The sequence below is a fragment of the Pinus tabuliformis genome, chromosome 5_2, assembly GCF_031772625.1.
Source record: "Pinus tabuliformis cultivar Carrire ecotype Pingquan chromosome 5_2, CPIR1, whole genome shotgun sequence".
NCBI lineage: Eukaryota > Viridiplantae > Streptophyta > Pinopsida > Pinales > Pinaceae > Pinus > Pinus tabuliformis.
This window is the reverse complement of record NC_142306.1, coordinates 339069487-339084162: the sequence shown is the minus strand read 5'-3', so window position 1 is coordinate 339084162 and position 14676 is coordinate 339069487. Positions and strand designations below refer to the sequence as shown.

Here is a 14676-nt window from a genome sequence, read left to right as displayed (position 1 = left end):
TAAAACTCAAGGGAAAGAGAAATGAAAGAATTAATATTCTAACACCCACTTCCAATTCAAGCAGAAATGGTACTGGTATAATGAATAGTTCCACACAATAGATGGCTTCCTAGTGTGCGGATGAAATGTTGAAGGGAATGGCATTGGTACCAACAAATTATGTTGAGAATGAATATGGTAATGAAGGAGTGATTCTATGACCTAGGAAATAAAGGCACAAAATAAGGCACCACCTCGGGGTATATTCCAATGTGGAAGAGATTTCATAGCTAAAGTTACAAAAAAAAAAAAAAAAAAAAACCACTTTTAATTAAAACAACGTTTTAATGCACAACCTAGGAAAACAAATATAGAATTTATCAACTATATCAAGTGTGGCAGCCAAACCTAGCATAGTTTCATGAATTATGGTGTAAAATTATGATCCAATCATAATATACAAGATGACACCTTTTTCACCAAAGAGAATATGACCCTATCTTCAATCTGATCTGATCTTGTAGATCTAATTTAAATCACACTACCTCTCATAAAAAGACAAGGACAATGAAAGCTTTGATACCATGAAATTTTTTAAAACAATATCCTATGAACTAAAATCAACCTTAAAATACTAAACAAACCTTCTACAAAAGAGAATGAAAAATAATCTATTAAATCTATCATATAGAAAATGCAAATGTGGGTTTCTATATATAGTAATGAAAAAAGCCTAACATATAGCAAATGGATAGGTAGCACACTCAGGGAACTAGTGGCGCCTATATCAACTTGCAATTAACACAAATTGTATGCATTAATAAAAGACTCTTTAAAAAAAGTCAACACTTTAGAAATATAATACTAACAAGTTTGATCTATTCTCTCTTTAGCAATATCAATTACTTCTATTTGCATATGTACACATCATTTAAATTGTAAGTTTTATTAAAATAAAATGCACACCAATTATATTAATAAAGAGAAAATTCATATAAAAAATTATATCATAAAAAATATTATTATCCATAAAATAATCTTAGTATTATAATAGACATAAATGGATTAATTGATGATAAACACATTTGAAAAATCATTTAATATAATGATATTTTGATTAATATATTTACAAACAATTTCATCAATTGATAATAACAAGTAATCTAATATAATGATATTTTGATTCATATATTTACAAACAATTTCATCATTAATATTTTATTTTTTTTGTCTAGGTTTTCAAGATAAAAATTTAATAAAATTTAAAATATTAAAAAAATTTACTTATTATCTTATTTTTATATTTTAAATATTTAAAAACATATATTTGAATAATTCAAAGTTAAAATTGCCAATATTAATTTATTTTTATATTCTAAATATTTAAAAATACATATTTAAATCATTCAAAGTTAAAAGAGATATTGAAATGATCATAAAAATCTCCAATTTCAATATTAATCAAAGTTAAAAGAGATTGAAATTATCATAAAAATCTCCAATTTCAATATTGATTTGGAAATTTGATCTCTAGAATTTTTTTATAAATATTATTTATAATTAAAAAAACATTAAAAACATTATAATATTTGTTTTATAATTCAATGTATTTATTTATTAATTATATTTATTTCATAATAAAAAGACATGTATTTGAGGTGAAATTTTGATTTGTATTATTTAAATTAGTTTTTTGATTATATATATGGATTCTGAAAAAAAATTAAGCATTACTTGTGATTTCCATAAATTCTTGCTATTAGAAAAATTAGACTAAAAAACCCAACAAAAAAACTTCCAAAAAATCTATCTAAACAATTGTAATCCTATTATTGACCAACTCAATTACCTCCATTATACACATCGCTCAAAACTATACATTTTTGAAATTACATTAATTGTATTAATGTGAATGAAATTGTTGTTAGTAAGTGTAAAACATAAAATTTTATTATTGACAAAATGATTTATACATTTTAATATACATTCAATCACTGATAAATAATACATATATTTGAAAAGTATCGTATATCTCAGAGAAAATTTTTTTTATCATACTTTTATTTATATTTTAAATGGGAAAATTTTTATAAGTTACAAAATGTTATAGGTTTTTTGTTTTGATTTAGGTGTGATGGATGGATAATGTGTAAATTTGAAAATTAATTTAATTCAATAATATTTTATTTTTTATATTTATAAAAAATTATTATTATTTTTAAAAAAATATTTTGATTTTGAATTTATTATGTGTATGGAAATTAAATTTTAGAGATATTTTTATAATTTAATAAATAAAAAATATTATAAATTTTATTTATTAAAATATTTTTTATTTTAAATATTAAAAACTATATATTTGAATAATTCAAAGTTAAAAGTGACACTTGATTTATTTTTATATTTTAAATATTTAAAAATATATATTTAAATAACATAAAGTTAAAAAGATATTGAAATTATCATAAAAATCTCCCATTTAAATATTGATTTAGAAATTTGCCCTATATAACATTTATTGATTTTTTATAAATATAATCTATAAATTAAAAAAATATATATATAATACTTGTTTTATAATTCAACGTATCGATTAATTAATTATATTAATTTCATAACAAAATTCTAAAAAGAGTACTAACCTTTTCCATCTTTCCATGTGGCATCTAAGTAATTGTAATCATATTGTTGGTAAATTAATTACATCCATTGTTGCTGGAATATCAAGCCCACCTGAGAAGGGTTATGGTCAGTCGAGCTGTGGAGAGCCTGGTTATAGCTATGCTGGACATAGGGAAGGCTCTCATCCCATGTGTGTCGATGCTTTGAGTTGTACATGCACAGAATGTGTACGATCATCTTGTTGATGACCTCTGCCTGGCCATCAGTTTGGGTTGTAAAGCTATGGACTTAGTGAGCTTGGTGTCCAGCGTCGACCAGAGACTGGACCAAAATACACTGACGAACCTGTTGTCCCAATTTGAGATGATAGATTGCGGGATCCCAAAGTGTACCCACACTTGTTCAAAGAAGAGTTTAGCAGTGGCTTTTGTTGTGATATTCTTCTTGAAGGCTGCCAGAATGGCCATCTTCGAGAATCTATTGACGACCACAAAAACACATTCGTTATCATGCTTAGTAGAAGGAAGGCCCGACATGTAATCCATGGAGATGGATTTCCAAGGTCGACTAGGGGTAGGCAGTGGAGTATAGAGGCCTTGCTTCTTAATGGTTGGTTTGGTAATGGTGCAGGCAGTGCAGGATCTGATGTACTTCTTGACATCCCATCGAAGATTCGTCCAGTAGAAATACGTCTGCAGTACTGCCATTGTTTTCTCGGCCTCGAAATGCCCATCGGCCCAAATGTAGTGTGCTTCCCAAATCATCTTGGCTCGCTCACTTGAAGGAACACAAAGGTGTCCCAGGTGGCATAACAGGGATCCTCAAGAGAAGTGACCAATCAGAAGTCTCATGCCCACAAGACTTGAGCACGGTGGTTAACACCATGATCAGTGGTCGGCTGAGGCATTCTACAACATTATTGGTGCTACCCTTCTTATACTTGATATTCAAATGGAACTGTTGCAGTTATGTGGACCACTTTTGATGGTGATCATTATGCAACTTCCCTTTCATCTGTATGAACTACAGGGGTCAGTGGTCTGTGTGGATGACCGTTTCCTTCCCCAAAATGCAATGCTTCCATTTTCGACAAGCCTGCACAATGGAATACATTTCTTTGTCATAAGTGGGATACTTCCGGAATGCATCTGAAAGTTTATCACTATGATATGCCACTAGATGCCCTTATTGAGTAAAGAATGCCCCAATAGCATAGTCAGAGGCATCTGTCTCGATCTCAAATGGTTGTTGCAAGTTTGGTAAAGTGAGCACTAGTGTAGAGCATAGGCAATGTTTCAACTCTGCAAATTCCTTCTATTGAGATTCATACCAAAACAATTTTTCTTTCGCTCCTCGCTTGGTGACTTGACTCAAGGGCCATGTGATATGAGATAATCCCAACACGAACCTGCGGTAGAAATTGGCAAGACTCAAAAAGCTATGGAGCTCTATTAGAGTGGTTGGAGCTGGCTAATCCCGAATGACTTATATCTTGGCTGGATCCACATGCACCCCTCATTCATCAATAATGTATCCCAGATACTAAATCTGGGTCATGCCAAAAGTTCATTTCTCCAAATTGGCACACAACTTGTGTTGCCGCATTGTTTGGAGAACCGGTCAGATGTGGTGGAGGTGCTCTTCCCAACTCTTGCTGAAGATCAGGATGTCATCCAAGTATACCACTACAAATGAGTTGGTGAATGGCTGCAAGATGTCATCCATCAGCCTCATGAAGGTTGCAAGAGCATTCGTCAACCCAAAAGTCATAACTAACCATTTGAAAAGGCCCTCCTTCACTTTGAAAGCAGTCTTCCACACATCATAGGGTTCAATTGGTACCTGGTGATAGCCGGACTTCAACTCGATCTTGTTGAAATATTTTTCCCCCTTCAGTTGGTCCAGAAGTTCATCAATCTGTGGGATTAGGTACCTATTCCAGACAGTGATCTTGTTCAGCGCTCGGTAGTCAATATAGAGCCTCCAAGTCCTATCCTTCTTCTGTATCAACACAATCGGGCTCCCACAAGGCGATGAATTCAGACGGATGTGACCTTTTTACAGTAGCTCCTGAATATGCCTCTTGATTTCGTCGTTCTCCATAACGGAGCACTGATAGATTGGTCCATTGGGTAGTGACGCACCTAGGTTGAAATCGATGGAGTTATTGACCTGACAGTGCAGAGGCACCCCTATGGGGGAGGTGAATATGTCCTCGTACTCCTCCACGACCTTGTCCATCTATTTTTGCCATGCGGAGGGGCCCTATCTCGAGGTTGTGGCCACCGTCTTCTTCTTTCCCTGAGGACATATCATCAAGAAAACAAATTTCCCGATTTTGGAAATGAGCTTACTGCATTGTTTTGCAGTAACCAAAGAGATGGCAGTAGGCGGTGCTACCTCCGGTATCCTGTACAACTTATTTCCCAAAGTAACAATAACAACACGAGGCCTTGACTCATACACAATATGTCACTTCCATAAGTATGGTTGGCCTAATAATACATCAAAAACATCAAGGGGAGCAACATCACATAATACTTCATTCGTTAAGGGCTTGATGTTGTATGGAAGGCGGCACTGTTGGCTGACGCGAAGATCCCGTCCTTGGTGAAGCCACCCGATGGTGTACAGTTGTGGATGCACTGTGGTCGGTAAGCCCAGCCGCTTGACGACCTCTGCCGATATATATATTAATTTAAAAATATATTTTATTATATTTTTTTTCCAATTGTGGTTCATGGTCATTGAGTGGTCGTTACAGCCACCTGAAGGGATTTATCCACCGACTTATCTGATTGGGCCTAACCCCAAGGGCATCGAAGAAATTTGACCCCGTGACCTCCCAATTAACAACATAGTTAGCAATGAGAGCTCAACCAATTGAGCTATACCTTAGAACTTGTATTATTATTAAACCTAAATCTAATATTAAACCTAAACCTTAAATGTTAAATTATAATTATTAATATTAATATGTTAATTTTTTATTCATTCCATACATTTTATTTGTAATATAAATGAAAAAACATTATATTATATATAAACCTAATATTAAAAACTTAAAAAGTTATTAACTTAAAAATTTATATATATTATAAAACATAACATTAAACCTAAAAACATTATATTATATATAAACTTAAAAACATATTATATTATATTATATTATATTATATTATAATTATTAAACCTAAACTTAATATTAAACCTAAATTTAAAAAGTTAGATTATAATTATTAATATCAATGTCTATTTTTTAATTTTGACACATTATATCAAATTTTGTGCTTATTACATTTTAGCATATTACATTTACTATTTAAGGTTTAATACAATTTGGCACATTATATTTAGTTTTTACTTATCACTTTTTAGCATATCATATTTGAGAGATTTAAGGTTTAATATAGTTACATTTCAACTTACATTTTGTTTACATAACTTATTATATTTTGGTGTATGTTTAGTTATATCTTGGCTTACATTCAGTTAAATAAAATTACATTTAGTTTCAATTTACCTTTCTTATTACATTTCAACTTACATTGTTGATTACATGCATTCAGTGCATCCCTTAATTTGTGCACACATTACTTACATCAGTTTGTGGTCTCATACAAATCTTAATTTTCATTGTGATCTATATGGCAAATTTACCTTATTGTTCTTTCGTCACTATATACAAAAAAAATAAATTATATACAACAATTTCAAAATAATGAACTATCCTCTAGAAAAAGTAACATTTTATGCAATTGTTTCAAATAATGAACAGTTTCCATTAATGTAAGCTACTTAAATTCAATAATTATAGTTATTATATTCTTATAATTGAATATAAATATGAATATAATATTAAAAAAAAAAAAACCATCACACCACTTTATCAACCATAATTATAGTTCTCAAAATTCTTATTAACTATATCTATAATTTTTAAAATTCTTCAATGACTATATCTATCATTCTTAAAATTCTTCAAAATTCATATCTAGATAATGAATAAAGCTCTTTGAAAAAACATAACCAAAAAATCTAAAAAATCAAATATCAAGAAGTATCTGTAATTGTGCTTTAACTATAATGTATATTCTTCATTTTGTAAAATAACCTTCCTTACATTACTTGTCTTATATATTAAATAAAAAACATAATATTAACTTTTTAACAACGCCGTATTAAGAACAATGTATTATTAACAATGGTTGCTTATTATTAAAACTGTATTATTTAAGAACAGGGTGGTTATGATTAACAATGTGGTTGTTTATTATAAACAATGTATTATTATTATAAACAATGTAGTATTAGTCCCTTCCATAGGCATGGACTATAGTAATCGAAACGAAGGGAGATAGCATTAATTTAGCTGCTTTTACGTCGGGTTCATTACTTATAAACAAATTTTTTAGAGACATATTAATTTATTGTGTTATTTGGCCTCTTCCCGAGGACCAAAGCTAAACCGAACCTAAAACAATAGGTTATATTTATTAGTCCTATATTTTCAAACTTGTAAATTGTAAAACCTAAACTAACATTATCATTATTAGATGACATTAAATGTTAAGTTAGCTAAACATATAAACATGCGCAGGTTGCTGAATGCATTTGGCTACAGTACATGGCGATTGGCCCAGGCAGGTTACAGTGTGATGGTGGCTAGACCAGATAGCACATGGCGACACATGGCCACTGCATGTACTGCCCTCGTGTCTGTGATATGAGTTAACATTTCATTCCTTCCCGTATGTGATACCAGTTAACATTTCATTCCTGGTCCTCCGTCTGCATCTTCTCTCAATTCGATCAGCGGAGCTACTCTCACATCGACCTTCCTTGGCGGGGTAGCGGAACGACCTCGCATCTCGACTACCGTAAGATCTCAAAGGGAAGGACAATCCAACCCGCCCGCTTTGTCGCCTGGTTCGATCAACGACCATTTCTGGAGGAGCCACCCAACACGTTCGACTACCTTACAGCAGGTTTTCCCATTCCTGTATGTTATTTTTGTTGCAGTGTCGCATCTCACTGGACAGGTTCAATGGACTTATAGTTCTCAGTGATATTATGCAAGTAAACAGACTTTGTGAAGAAAGAAAAAAACCCAAACTGGTCGAACCTATTATGCCAGAACTAGGCAGCCACTTTCGTTCGCACCTTCCAAGCTTGCTTCTGTCGAACCGAATGTTGTTCACTGCAGTCTCCCAGCTGCTGCAAAAGTTCCTTTGAATTCCACAAATAAACTGGCCTATTATGTGAATTTTGAACTATTGAACTTACTAATTGCATGCAACCACTGCCTTGGCCCTTATCAGACCGCCCCGCCCTTCTCAGATTGCAGATGCTTGGTCCTAGTTCTAAACCAAGCTAGGGTTTCTGTTGTTTAGCTTTGGTTTTCAGTAAACAATGAAATACATGAATACTATCCACCTGTAAGAAGAAAAATCCCTCAGACGACTTTCTTTATAGTTGGCTTCACAAGCTGGACAAGTTCCTTCTACAGTCTGATTGACTTCCTGAGCCCGAGCTTTCAGTTCTGGTGTCCCTTGTTCTGCTCCTCCTCTCCTTTTAAGTCAAGTGATTCCGTTATGCCAGAACTGGGCAACCGCTTTCGTTCGCACCTTCCAAGCTTGCTTCTGTTGAACCGAATGTTGTTCACTACAGTCTCCCAGCAGCTGCAAAAGTTCCTTTGCCCTCCATAAATAAACTGGCCTATTATGTGAATTTTGAACTATTGAACTTACTAATTGCCTGCAACCACTGCCTCGGCCCTTATTAGACTGCCCCGCCCTTCTCAGATTGTAGATGCTTGGTCTTGGTTCTGAACCAAGCTAGGGTTTCTGTTGTTTAGCTTTGGTTTTCATTAAACAATGAAATACATTAATACTATCCACCTGTAAGAAGGAAAATCCCTCAGACGACTTTCTTTATAGTTGGCTTCACAAGCTGGACAAGTTCCTTATACAGTCTGATTGACTTCCCGAGCCCAAGATTTCAGTTCCAGTGTCCCTTGTTCTGCTCCTCCTCTCCTTTTAAGTCGAGCGATTCCAACTTAAGGTCGAGCTATTACATTCTGCTTTCAGTTCTGGCTGTTACTCAGCATACATTTGAAAACATAAAAGCTACGTGTTTGAAGTAAATGAAACGTGGATGGTTAGTGATAAAATAAACTCTAATGTGGGATTGCAATAATATGTTTTGAAATGAGCGTTAGAGGATTCTTTACACATTGGGCTACGTGGTGGTAAGCAACAACGTTGTGAGACTTCCTTCCCATGACACAATATAACGTTCATGCACAACTGCCATGCTGCCTTTTAAAAATAGTGGTGGGTCATTCAATTTCCGAGTCACTAAACTATGCAATGGCACAATTTCTAGTGACTGGATCCAGGGATTCGTAGCAGTCTGAAAACACTAAAGACATATATTATGTGACGAACGAGAAAGCAAGAATAGCTCCAGCTCCAACAATCCCTCCTAATTGATTTGTTTCGCATGCCAATGACAACACCTCCCAACCTGTTATAACACACGCACTTGTTGTCCAGAATGTGCCTGCGGTGTATTGCAGCAGGTCCGTTCACTCAGTGAAACGAGATATCCTCTATTCTAAATGAGGGCTACAACAAAGGAGTGGGTCAGAAACAACAATTCTAAAACAAATCTGTTAAGAATAAATATACCACGGCCTTTGATGTGGCCAGGTATGTTTTCAAACCTAGTATCTAAAATCGTTTTGTTCTCCGCGCGATCAACATCCATAGAAATCTCCGCCATAGTGCCTTCCGATTCTACTTGCACGTAGAAGCCAGAATATGCATCCACACAATAAACTCCACGTCTCCTCCACCATCGCTGCTTTATTTATGATCCTTGTTTCTTATTTACTTATAGTTAACGATGTTAGGCTCATATATAACTAATTTAACCCAGGTATACAACTAGTTTAACCCAGGTGAAAAATTGGACTTGACTAGTAATCACATGATTAATAGAATGAATGACTCGGCACAACGTTTCACTACCTGTACCATGCTAATATATATAAAGTCCTATCATGTGACTTAATCCTTTTCTCAGCGTAGCAGACATTCTAGCTGACCTATTTCAAACTTTGTGCATGCATCACCGAAACTCAACACATCCAATTTATAGAATTCCACATTGAGGATACAAATCTAGTGGCTGACTTATTTCAAACTTTGCACATGCAATATCGAAACTCAACGCATCCAACCTACAAAATTCCACCTCGAGGGTACAATTCTAGGATCATACAACAAATTTCAACCCGAGGCAGGGACTTGCTATGTCGTAGCCCCTCTTGTTTAACAATGTGGTTGTTTATACTTTTTAACCATAATATATTATTTTTCATTAATAAAAAAATGTGATTATGTATTTTTGATCCAGTTGATATAAAAGCATGTCTGAACTAACTACCTCACTAGGTGGAGCATTGAATATTTGGCTTATCCATCAAACAAATAACCGAGTGGTGAGAATAATCTTGTGAGCATTGATATTATTGTTTTTCCACTGCTGGGAGAAAATGGAGAGTTTAAAACTATATGGTAAACTGTGCTATATAAATGATCAAGCTGATATTTGTCGTGAAAGGGACAACGCTCAGAAAAGTGACGTAATTGCCACTAAGTTTTGCTAAGTTTATATATTAAGTAGATTACAAAAAAGACATAGTATAATTTTTTTAACCAGATAGTGATGGGCATATGACGGAGCTATCAAACATATGAATATTAAATATATTAAACAACCATCCTTACCTAGTTTATAAAATAGATTTCCAAAAACATAAGTGATATCTTGTGGCAGGATTAATGGGAAAATAGGATTTATGCTGTGATATCATCCTACTTCACCAAGTTAAAAATACAGAGTTTCATTTTACAATTGTCTAATTAATTATATAGGTATTACCAGGCCTCAAATGTTCGAGAAAAAATTCCATGTCCCACTTTATCGCTCGTGTTTTATGGAGGAGAAATATATAGAGCATTTACACGCCCTTCGCTGAATGTGAGATTGATTATCAACAGAAAGACGCATGCTTGTGTTTTCGAAAATTGCACGTTGGAAAATAAAAATAACATAAATATGATAAAAAAAACAATAAAATAAAATCAGTGTTAAAGTAAATTTATGCAGCTCACATATGAAATACAAAGTCAAATTACAAATAAAACTCAAAAACTTAAACCTCCCACGTAGATATACCATGGATCTTTAATCAACAAAATAATGAAACTTGAATCCTCAAACCCAAATAAAATTAGAGTTAAAAGTAATTTTATGCTCTTCATATATCAAATCCAAACTCGAACAACAGAAACTTAAAACTTGCCACGTAGATGATATACGGTTGACCCTTCACAAAATAATGGAACTTAAACCTAACACGGATGGGATTGTAACTCCACTCCCAAATATGATCAGGTTATGAAAGCTTTCCACTCGCAGCGATGCAGTGCAGATAAACCTCAAAAACCGTTATTCTGGAGCAAGCGAGACCTTTCAATTTTCAAAGTAGCAGGTGGTGTTTTAGTGGCATGCATTTCCTTCCAAACAGAAGCCACGTTGGCCAGCGATTTGTATGAACTCCCTCCCTCCGCCATTGCAAACCGGGCCTTCCCCATCAATTCTCCCTTCCCCTTCTTAATTACCATTCCCCCCTCTCCTTCCATTAATTCCCTCGCCGCTCTTTCCACTTCCTCTCTCTTCACCAATCCATCTGCCCCCTTCTGCGCTTCAATGCCCACCTTCATCTCCTTCACGAGAAGGAAGGCATTCATTTTCTGTTCAGCAAAGAGAGGCCAAGCGATCATCGGCACTCCATGTAAGATGCTTTTGATCGTTGAATTCCAACCGCAATGAGAAAGTAAACCGCCGGTGGATGGATGAGAGAGGACACCAATCTGAGGCGCCCATGAATCCACCACAAATCCACGGTCCTGGGTTCGAGTCTCGAAACCCTCAGGTAGAACCTCCCTCATGTCTGCTTCGGCCGTCATCGTGGATTCAGTTGGAGGAGGAGGTTCCTTACGCAATACCCAAAGGAACCGCAGCCCGCTTGCTTCTAACCCCAAAGCTAGTTCCCGAATCTGATTCGCCGACAGGGTTCCGCGACTCCCGAAAGAAACGAACAGAATTGACGAGGCGGGCTGGCGGTCCAGCCATTTGAGGCAGCCCTCTTTCTCAAACTTCTCTTCGGATTCCGACAGAGAGGAAGCTATTAGCGGCCCAACGGGATAAATGGAAGGGTGCATTTCAAGGGTGCTCAGAACCTTTCCTTCCTTGAGAGCTTTTACTTGTTCTGGTTCCATTTCTTGGCATGTATTTATCAGAATTCCACGAGCTTCCTGAAGCCGAAGCGAATGTTGAATGAACCAGTTGAATGAAATATGAGATCTGTCTAGAAGAGTGTCCGGCAAATCTATTGCGGGAATCGGCGGAAGGCCCAACACTTCAATGGGGAAATCCACATCTTTGAAGGAAATTTCAATGTTGTGGACAAGTGTTGGAAGGTAGAGCATGATGCAGAGGAAAGAAGCCGCAGAAGTGAAGAATATGTAGGAAGGTATTTCCAGTTTGGAGGCGACATCCAACAGGGGTGTGTCGAAAACATCGATTATGAAAGCGCAGACAGGAAACAAAAAGGATGTAAGAGCATCTTCCACTAATATTTGAGCTTTCTCCCATAGTAAGGGCATGCGTACAAAAATGTTCATGTCGGCATGATCCCCTTCGATCTGAACATCAGGGAGCTCTATGAAGCGGATCATGTCCCCTGACGAAGGTGGCAGGGTGTGGTGAGGAGAGCCGTCCATCCATTTGGCGGTGAAGAAGGTGACAGAAAAGCCATGGTACACAGTCAGCCGCTTTGCAAGCTCGAGCAGTGGGATGTGATGGCCCGACCCAAACCCAGGGAATATTGTGACACGAGGCTTTTGGTTCTGCTCTTGCGACTCCATGAATGTCTCTGTATTCCAACAAACAAATGCCAATATTTGAAGGGTGGGTTCTGTAACGATGAAGCATAATTTATAGTTATAAAACAAATGCGTCGTAATCACTAATTTGGGAAGGCAGCCAAAACTAAAGTTTAAACTCACCAAGTTTTTGTTGTTCCGAGGGCTTGGTAAAAGACTACACACAGTGAAGCCTGGATTTTTCATTCATTCGTTGACTTTGCAGTAGCATGTTGGCAATTTAGGAGAGACGTATGGAAAATGGCAGGACCCAGGGCTATATTAAACAGTTTAATTTCGCTTGCAACGTCAGTGCAGACATATGGACGATGCCACCACTATATTAAACAGTTTAGTTTTGCGTGTAAGTAAGCGTGTTATTGGAGAGGCTTCAATAAGATGTTCTGAGATACTCATATTAGTAAGTAGTGGAGAAAGAGGAACTCTCAGAAGGAAGTGAACTGGTGCTAAGTTTACGAGGAGATATGGCCACCGTTGAGGGTTCTTTCCACGTAGGTAACGAAACCTCTGGTTCTGCGAGCTCTGGCGGAGGCGATGCAGGGCTAGCCAAAGCCACGATCCTCCACTGGACTGGCCATAAGAGCGTACGCTCTAATGACTATCGGACTGCCGGCACGGGCTTGGCAAAGCGGCCCAACGTCTGGGAGATATCTGAAGGCTCCGAGACAGCAGAAAATCGCCCAAATCATGTATCAGAGGCGGATTTGGAAGCGAAGAGATATGAGATCGGTAAACTGCACACGAAAACGGCCTTTTGGTTCAAAATCCACCGAGGAGATGGGAAATCGCCAGGGTTTGGTCTTTTTGCTCGCGCCAACAATGTCCCTCCACTCGCGGCCTCTGCATGCAAGGATGGAGGATTGAGGGAAGCAGATCCAATCCACTACAAATCTGCATGGTCCAAACTCAGCCGAACTAAGACGAACCTACCCGATCTGAGCCCTAATCGTTGCAGATCTAGAACGGATCAATCTGCCCAAGTACCCAGGCGGCAGATCGGAGGACATTGGTATCATTACAACAGAGGGTTAGCAGAATGCACAGTGCAATTGGGAGATCGCCCCAACAGGAGCCCTGATCTGATAAATAGCCCATCAGATCGGGCCAAATATCGCAGATCTGGAGTAGCTCTATCAGATCTGTCCAGATCCAGGCAGAAGACAGACGGAAGACCGACACAGAAGGTAGATCGACCCAATAAGAGGCAAGATCTGGAAAAAGGCACACAACTTGACCATCCGACAACCAGCATATACACTGGTTCAGGCAGAGCTCAGCCAGAACGCAGAAAACAGGTAACCAAAAATAGCTTCCAGATTTTTATTAAAACCCCTGAGAATAAATCTCTCTTAGTATGGGTAAGTGGAAATAGCACTGTATTACTGTTAAAGCAGCAAATTAGTGCTTTGACTGGCTATCCTGGCCAGATCCAGCACCTAGTCAGTGGAAGATGGTCTCTCCAGGACCACAGAACCCTGGGGAGCTACGAGATCAGGCCAGGAGAAACCATTGCCGTGAATCTCAGGCTGAGAGGAGGGGCACCTTTTCAGGGACAGCCAAGCAGTTCAGGAGGGGAAAAGGGGAAAACAGCACCCCAGCACAAACCTAAGGGAACTCCATCTTACAAAAACATTCTTCAAGGTAACAGAGAGTCAGGACCTCCACCAGATCAAGGTGGATATACACCTCGGCCATACATAGTAGAACAGCTAGGGCAAACTCCAGCCCTTAATCTTGATTCCACAGGGATGGATGACTATGTTAAGTCATATGAATCGCAGGCCATAATATGTGGATTCAACAGTTTTTGGCCAACACCATCGAACCTTTTCCACTGGATCTTCAAAAACTGGACCATGGAATGCGATATACACCTGTGCTCCAAAGGTTTTTTCATAGTCAGATTTGCATCTATGGAGGTCAGAGATACAATCATCAACGCCGGGCCTTGGTTTTGGGGAACGACGGGGCTGTTTATAACCCCATGGTTTACAGACTTCGATCCAAACAAAATGACAGTCACCAAAGTGCCGGTATGGGTTCGTCTTCACAACCT

General features: G+C 37.0%; 1 pseudogene; it reads right to left on the bottom strand.

Moving 5' to 3' along the window:
* Window positions 1–11111: 11111 nt before the first annotated feature.
* On the bottom strand, window positions 11112–12602 carry LOC149158873 (UDP-glycosyltransferase 72B1 pseudogene; annotated as a pseudogene).
* Window positions 12603–14676: the final 2074 nt, after the last annotated feature.